This window comes from Leopardus geoffroyi, chromosome A3, assembly GCF_018350155.1.
Source record: "Leopardus geoffroyi isolate Oge1 chromosome A3, O.geoffroyi_Oge1_pat1.0, whole genome shotgun sequence".
NCBI classification, from domain to species: Eukaryota; Metazoa; Chordata; class Mammalia; order Carnivora; family Felidae; genus Leopardus; species Leopardus geoffroyi.
Window position 1 is genome coordinate 83,409,436 of NC_059336.1, and position 8,148 is coordinate 83,417,583.

Below are 8,148 nucleotides of genomic sequence, written 5' to 3' on the forward strand. Positions count from 1 at the left end.
TCTGGGAAGAATACATGGAGGGCACTTTCCATCTGCGCCAGGCTCACTCTTTGCTAGAAGAACAGAGTGCGACAAGCAAGGCAGGAAGTTCTGGCTTTTGTGGCTAGCTGGACCATAATTAGGACTTTCCAATCAAACCAAAGTTCCTCAGAAAAACTACGTTTTTGTTTTTTTATGAACCAGACTGATAAACCGTAAAATTTTCATCTTTAATGCCTCTGTCCCACTTTATGAAGCCAATGTTATTTTCAGTCACACTAGACTCATTCAGAAAAACACCAAGGTTAGGGGTGCCTGGGTGGCTCAGTTGGTTAAGCATCCGACTTTGGCTCATGATCTCACAGATTGTGAGTTCGAACCCCTCATCAAGCTCTCTGCTGACAGCTGGGAATCTGGAGTGTGCTTTGGATTCTGTGTCTCCCTCTCTGCCTCTCCCCTGCTTGCTCTCTCTCTCACACACACACACACACACACACACACTGTCTCTCTCTCTCTCTCTCTCTCTCTCTCTCTGTCAAAAATGAATAAACATTAAAAAAATACAACAAACACCAAGGTTAGTATTTAGATACAGTGGATACATAATAAAATTTAAAAGAATGACTTGTTTGACCTGGGAAACATAGACCTTTCTGGTGTATCAGAGACCTTGGGAAACTTCCTCTCCTACAAACCCTGCCGGGAAGGTATCAGAACTCTGATGATGATGTTTATCTAATTTAGACTATGTCTATTTAATTTAGGTTGTGTCTTTCTAATTTATATTATGAACCTTCTCAATTGAAGTTAAGTCTCCCATAATGATCTGTATGGTGTCTAGTATGTTTTCTGTGCTCGGATAATATGAACAGTAAGAAACATGTTAAATTCTTGATGTATTTTTGTTAATGTCAAAGTTCTTCTTTGGAGGATAATCTCCTTCAAAAGTTTTGCATTTTTGAGTATGTCTGTATAGTCTCCCAAACATTTTACGAAAAAGTGGAAAATTCAAGGACCTGGTATTTATAAATATCTGGATGATTGATGGAATATTTTCATTTTAAAAATCTGGCTCTTTGACATTATGGTTTTATGCTATGATATTTCTTTCATCTCTTTATACAATTACAACAACATTGCTAACATTGAGCATATCTGTTTTCTGGTAGCTAAAACTCAGGTCCCTGCAGTTGTATGCATTTCCATTCCCTGTGAGTGTACAGAAGGACTTTCAGATTTCATTTGGATGCATTATTTAATTCCCCTTTTTTCTTTCCTCCAGTGAGATGTGAAAGAACAGGCATGGGCCTTGGAGTCTACCAGCATTAGAATCTGTGCTCTGCTGTATAACTTGATGGCCTTGGGCAGATTATTTAATCTCTTTGGGTCACAGTTTCCTTACCCTACTTTACGGTAAATTATATCCAACTTGCTTAGTTGTTTGATGATTAAATTAGATTGCCTTTATATAATGCTTAGAAATCAGTGATAACCTTCTAATAAAAAAACTAAGTTAAAAGGGTGCATTTGACTTTTTGCAATTCAAAGATTATGCTAGATTGCATTTATTTAGGACTTTTTTTTCTCCAAGGATATTTTGCAGTTAATTTTTAATATCTGTGTAAGATGTTTACTTATATGCAGTTTTGATTTTTCATGCCTGTTTTGCAAAAGGGGGAAACTGAGTCACTTAAAGATGGAGAGTCCAGTTGTTCTCTGTTTAGGCTGCCATGTCCTTTTGTCAGAGCAAAGTATGAAAATGCTGACCTTTCCTTGCCAGTGAAGAATCCACTCAGCACTATTTACTATAATATCCCCCAATAGAAACAGGAGGCTCAATGTCCAGATCAACCGTTGAGTAATTAATGAGCATCAGTGTGTGCCCGGCATTGAGAACAGTTCAAAGAAGACTGAGAGGGTCCCTGTCCTCGAAGAATTTGACAGCTAATGGGTGAATCAAGGGCACATAAATACACATGAAAACAAGACCAAAGCATATCAACATACACATTTGTTGGATCCCAGCTATGTGCGAAGGCTTATGTTAATGCCTTGTGATTGGCAGAGCAATAAAGGATATACAGGATTAATAGAGAGTTTGCAGAGTGCTGAAGGAGTCAAGACAGTTTTCTTTGGGATAATCGAAGGCAGTGGTTCTGAACTCTTATTGGACCCCACCTCCTGAGACTTAGATTCAGTAAGTCCAGGGCAGGACCTGAGATTCAGCATTTCTAACATGCTCCCTGGTAATGCTGCTGCTGCTGATTTTCAGGCCACACGTGATTTGGGAGCCTGAGGGATGAGCTGGATCTAGCTCTGGGAGGAGAAGTTAGGAAGGCACACCAAGGAGGATATGCCCAGTTTTGCCTGTGTATTTTTAGCCTTTCCCTTCCTCGTGCTTTTTACCTGGGGTGCCCTTTCATTGTGGTTGCCAGTGTCACGTGGTTTTACCCAATAGTGAAACAGTGTGTTGCATGTGCTTTTTATTCAAAAAGAGAGAATTTTCACCTTTGCTATAATGGCCTTGTAACCCTGCCTTCTCTTTCTCAAAATATTTGCATTTAAATGCTAACTCTGCCTCCTTACTCTCATCCTGTCCATTCCCCTCCCCCTGCAACTCTTACTTTGGCAGCAATGAAGTTGCTGGGCTTCCCATTTGAAATCACTTTAAAAAGGCTTAAAGACAAATCCCGCAAATTACAGTTACTGGTATTTACCCAAGTAAAACCCAGTATCCTGTTGCTTTGTTGACAGCAGGGCCCAGCCAACTGTTGGGTTAGCCCGGGCTGGTAGAGTTAAAAAGAGGACCTGGTTGAGTTGCCTCACCATGGGAGGAGAGAGGCATGCACAATCAGATATTTAACACTCCTCAGCAATTATGGGAGTTTTTATTCTCTCCCTGGCAGGAACATAGCCCTTTACTGCAGTGTTTCAAGTTTGCTTCCAATGCAATCTGATAGAAGTGCTTTTATCCCCTGAAGATACAGTACAAAATACAAATCATCATTGGTTTTATCTCAGCTGGAGCTGCTGCTTCTCCAAATACATTTACTCTGTGCAACTGTCCATCAGACCCATTTTTCATCCTTCATCCCATTCCTTTACGATGGCTGGGTTTAAGGCCTTTCTTCTGTTCTTTGTTCCTTTAGCTCAGCGAAGTAAACAGCAGGATTGATCTTACACTGCATTTTGGTATTGTTCCAAGTGCTCATCAATAGACACGGCTGGGAATGCACTGACTGGAAAGGAAGGGCAGATGGAAATGCACTTCTTGTTCTTTGTGCCTTTTAGTGTGCAGCGGAATGTCCCTAATCTGAGGGCTGCTACACTGGCTGCAGATCGACATGCAAATTCATCATGAAATGATGACTCCCATATTAGTTCTAAGGGAAGAATTTAAAGGTATCAGGGAGGAAAAGTGAGAAAAAAAGAGAAAAGATAATGAAAGGAGGCCTATTCTTCATTACCTCTTGTACCCAGGTCATTCCAGTATCTTGGGAAAGAGGAAGGAGGATAAGAAAACTGTTGTTTTGTTTCTTTTTCCATTGTATCCGGTCACAGGTACACTAAATGAAATGCTCTGCAAGTCACTTTAAGAATGATGACTTAAAAATCAGTGATGGTGGTCTGAAAATGAAAAAAAGTATTACAAAGAATGGTGAACTTTTCATGGTTATTTTCTTTTGCTTTGTCATTTCTCCTTGATTATTTGGAAGTGAAAAATCCTAAATGGGCAATTTTCTTTCTTTCTTTTTTTTTTTCCCTTAAGGGGATTCAAAGATATTTTGACTTGTAACTTTTTCTTGAAGGCTCTGTGGCTAAGTTCAATTGGAGGCTGAAAGGTGCTGCTTTTATGGGTCATGTAGAGTCTTGTTATACAGGAAGATAATAAAAGTTAGTTGGCCAGATGGACCTTTGGATTTGTTTTATTGAAGACCCATCCATTACTACAATGCCTGTAGATATTTTGAGAGATATGAGGTTGGCGGAGTTTATGGAAATCATTATTTTGTTTGAATATTCTTGAACAGCAGGACACATCTTATTGCTTATTGGGTAGTTGGCACAGAGACAGTCTGACCTTACATGAATATATGGACACCATCTCTTCTTTGTAAGATATCTTCAATATTTAGGGCAATCAGGCAATCCTGTATTTTCTCTACTTCAACTTTTAGAAAACATAGTTTTTCTTTCATTTCTACTAACGATTATATCACCAGAGTTACTCCTATGAAATTTTTCCTCAACATGTCCTCCTCCCTCCCCAACTGTGTCCCACCTAATCTCACTTTCTCTCTGACATTGGCCATCTCCTCCTTTGTTCTGGAAATGTACTAAATACATGTTTTGTCATATACATGTTGCCTATTTTTGGCTATCCAGGTTTGCATTAACTAGTTTGTAGTTTATATTTTTTAATACACTTGTGTAAGTATTACAATTACCAAGAATCTGTACATTCTGTTGTTTGGAACTATATAGGTGCTAAGTTGTGTACTGTAACATAACAATACCCATCTGTCTCTCTAATTATGTGAACTGTACACCACTGGTGGCCATTTGTGCAAATTTTATTAGTGCAGTATTAGTGAACAGTTCTTTGTATAAATATAATGAAGTTAACCGGTAACTTAGACATTATGGGAATGGAAAGAAACCTACCCAATACTTAACATACCACAAAAACTTTATAATATGGAACAGTGTGTGAAAGGGTAGAATATAAAACCAAAATCAGACAAATTAAATTGCACATATCAAGGGGGAATGTAAGTGAGGTAAGGTTAAAAAAAGGTGAATTAATGTGTATATATTTTGCATTCTTCATGAATCTATGGAACTGACTAAAAAAAATGGAATGGCAGAACCACGGAAAATGTCCTATTAAAACAACCTTGCTAAGGCAATGCTGGTTTAGGTCTATTGGAAATGGGCAAAACGAGTATGTTTAGATTGATCTGTGACAGACCAGGAAAATGTTTCTTTGTTCTTGAAACAGAAAGTATCCTGATTCATCGTTCACTGGTTAAATAATTAATATTAAACAGATGTAGAGGATTTAAAAACTGGCATTTGAGACCCTTACCAACAGTCTGGGTGGATGGCAGATACCATCTGCAATAAGGAGAGGTTAGCTAACAAAATCAAGATCAGGCTGGTGCATTCGGAACTACTGTTGGCTGACCTCTTGAAGAAATGTGGATGATTCTTGTGCAAATGAGTATACTTATGTAAATGAGCTCACATTTATTTTAAGCATCTGTTTACATTAAAACCATTTTAAACCATATTTCAACCAGTTATTTTTAAATTCACATTTTTAGTTTTATGTGACCTTCCTTCCTGATTTTTTCCAATATTGCAGCTCTCTGGGAAGTAACTATTTGTGTTTGCCTATGAGCTTCTGAAAGAAAGAGATCTTTTTTTATTCAACTTTGTTTTCCTAGCCCATAGCACAGAGCAAGTGCTCATAAATGTTTATTGAATGAATGTTTGAATGAATAAATAAATAGATGAATTAAGATCTCTTAGCTTAGATGACCTTGGCCAAAGGTATTTATCACAGAGCTAGGAATGAGATCAAGAATTCAGCTGTCTACCCCCAACTTAATCCTAAATTCCAGGCATCTGTGTTTTCCACACCACTGGGGTGGTGGGATTATTTTGGGATTCCTGGTTCATGCTTAGTCTACTTTCTCTGAGAACCACTTGCATCATTAGTCTCTGTTGAAAGGAACTACTTAGGAATTGGGATATTGAGAGCCCACGTTGGTTGATAGTAGGACAAAACACAATGAATGGTATTCCTGTGGGAGTTGCTCAGATTCCTCATGAAGTAGAGTAGGATAAAGGCCTAAGGGTATCAGCTGATGTGGGGTCCTGAGAGCCACTCTGAATCTAGAACTGCTGATGGTGTCCAGCTCTCACTTCTTCCACCTCCCATTGTACTCTACTTCCTGGCCTCAGATATTTTGAAATTTCCATTTTTCTAATATTTACCCCTTTGCCCTCTAGCCTTATACCTTTAATTGAGCTAATTTAATTATTTCTTGGAGTAATATTTTCTTCAGATTTCTAAATAAAGCATCTGGGCAATCTCAATCAAATCAGAAAACAGAGAGAGGTTATGTTCAGTGGAAAGAAATCTGTGTTCCCTTGAGTTGCTCTCTGCTACTTTCCTCCTTATCTAAGGGAGAATGATTTTTGTGAAGCTATACCTTAGAAAATAACAACTTTCTTCTATATTACAAAACAACATGGGAGAAGCTTATCAGCTAAGAAACTCAAGAAGCATTAAATTTTAGAGCTGAAAAGCATCAGAGGTTTCTACTTTGAGTCTCTAAAAACTCACATCCTGGCTCCTGGAATGGTAGCTCTTCTCATTCAGTGCTGCTGAATAACTTGGTTCCTCTGGTCTGGAAAGTACTGTTGTCAGGGACCATGTAGCATGAACATTAAGTCATGTGGAAACTGAGTACATGACCATGTCCAAGGAAGAAAATAGCCAAGATGATTAATGTAAACTCCAGACTTGGGCAGAATCTTTCTTCTATCGATAGCACTACTTCCACAAACCTGGCTGAGAGCATGCTTGTTTGCGCTAGTTAATTCTTCTGGGTTTAATGACCCCTATATTACTATCTCCCCTATATTGCTTAGAGTAGAGACTAAGCTGCTGTTTCAAAGAGACACCTAGGTCTAGTGGATTAACCACAAGTGAAATTTACTTCTGTCTAACAATAGCAGGCAGAGAACCAGGACTTGGTAGGGTGCTCTTGCCATCTTCAATATGTGGTTTTGGTTTCTGGGTCCAAATCTTGTGCCATTTATGGCCAGTGTGAGGGGGAAAGGAGGGAGAAAAGGCAAGAAGAGTACATGCCCATTTTTCTTAAGGCCACACCCTTGAGTTAGGATGTATCACTTCTCTTCACTTGCCATTAGCGGTCACATTGCCACACACAGTTGCAAGAATGTCTGGGAAATATTTTGTTGGACAGCAAGGGCACAACTAAAACTCCAGCTTTATTATTATATTATTTTTAAAATTTTTGTTTGAGTATAGTTGGCACACAATGTTACATTAGCTTAAGGTGTACAGCACAGTGATTTAACATCTCTATATGTTATGCTATGCTCACCGTAAGTGTAGCTACCATCTGTCACCACAGTGTTATTACAGTATGATTGATTGTATTACCTGTGCTGTACCTTTTATTCCTATCCCTTATTCATTCCATAAATGGAATACTGCACCTCTTATTCAGTCCCTTCGCCCATTTTGCCCATCCCTCCATCTCCCTTCCTTATGGCAGCCATCTGATTAATAGATCTAATTATGCTTTTTGTTTGCTTGCTTATTCATTTGTGTTTTAGGTTCCACATGAGTGAAATCATAAGATATTTGTCTTTCTCAGTATGACTCATTTTTACTTATCATAACACCCTCTAGGTCCATCCATGTCACAATGGCAAGATCTCATCCTTTTTTATGGCTTTGTAAATATTCAATTATTTATACTACATCTTCGTTATTCATTTCTCTATCAGAGGACGCTTAGGTTGCCAACATATCTTGGCTGTTGTAAATAATGCTGCAGTAAACATAGGGGTGCATATATCTTTTCAAATTAATGTTTTCATTTTCTTTGGGTAAATACTCAGTAGTGGAATTATTGGATCATATGGTATTTCTATTTTTGATGTTTTGAGGAGCCTCCATACTGTTTTTCACAGTGTCTTCACCAATTTACATTCCCACCCACAGAGTATGAGGATTCCTTTTCCTCTGTATCCTTGCCAACACTTGTTATTTCCCATCTTTTTTATTTTAGCCATTTTGACAGATGTGAGATGATATCTAATTGTGGTTTTGATTTGTGTTTCCCTGATGATTAGTAATTTTGAGCATCTTTTCATGTATCTGTTGGCCATCTGCATGTCTTCTTTGAAAAAATGTTTATTTAGGTCCTCTGCCAACCTTTCAAAAATGTTTACTTATTATGAAAGAGAGCACATAAACGAGCAGGGGAATGGCAGAGGAGGGAGGGAGACAGAGAGAGAGAGAGAGAATGAGAGAATGAGAGAATGAAAGAGAGAATGAATCCCAAGCAGTTTCCACGCTGTCAGCACAGAGCCTGATGTGGGTCTCAATCTCATGAACCGTGA

General features: G+C 38.5%; 1 long non-coding RNA gene across 1 annotated transcript; it reads right to left on the reverse strand.

Moving 5' to 3' along the window:
• Positions 1-453: 453 nt before the first annotated feature.
• Positions 454-7,620, reverse strand: LOC123579707. The gene is made up of 3 exons (XR_006702909.1): positions 7,505-7,620; positions 5,583-5,588; positions 454-479 (listed from the first exon to the last, which is right to left on the reverse strand). It is a non-coding gene; the product is annotated as an uncharacterized LOC123579707 (long non-coding RNA).
• Positions 7,621-8,148: the final 528 nt, after the last annotated feature.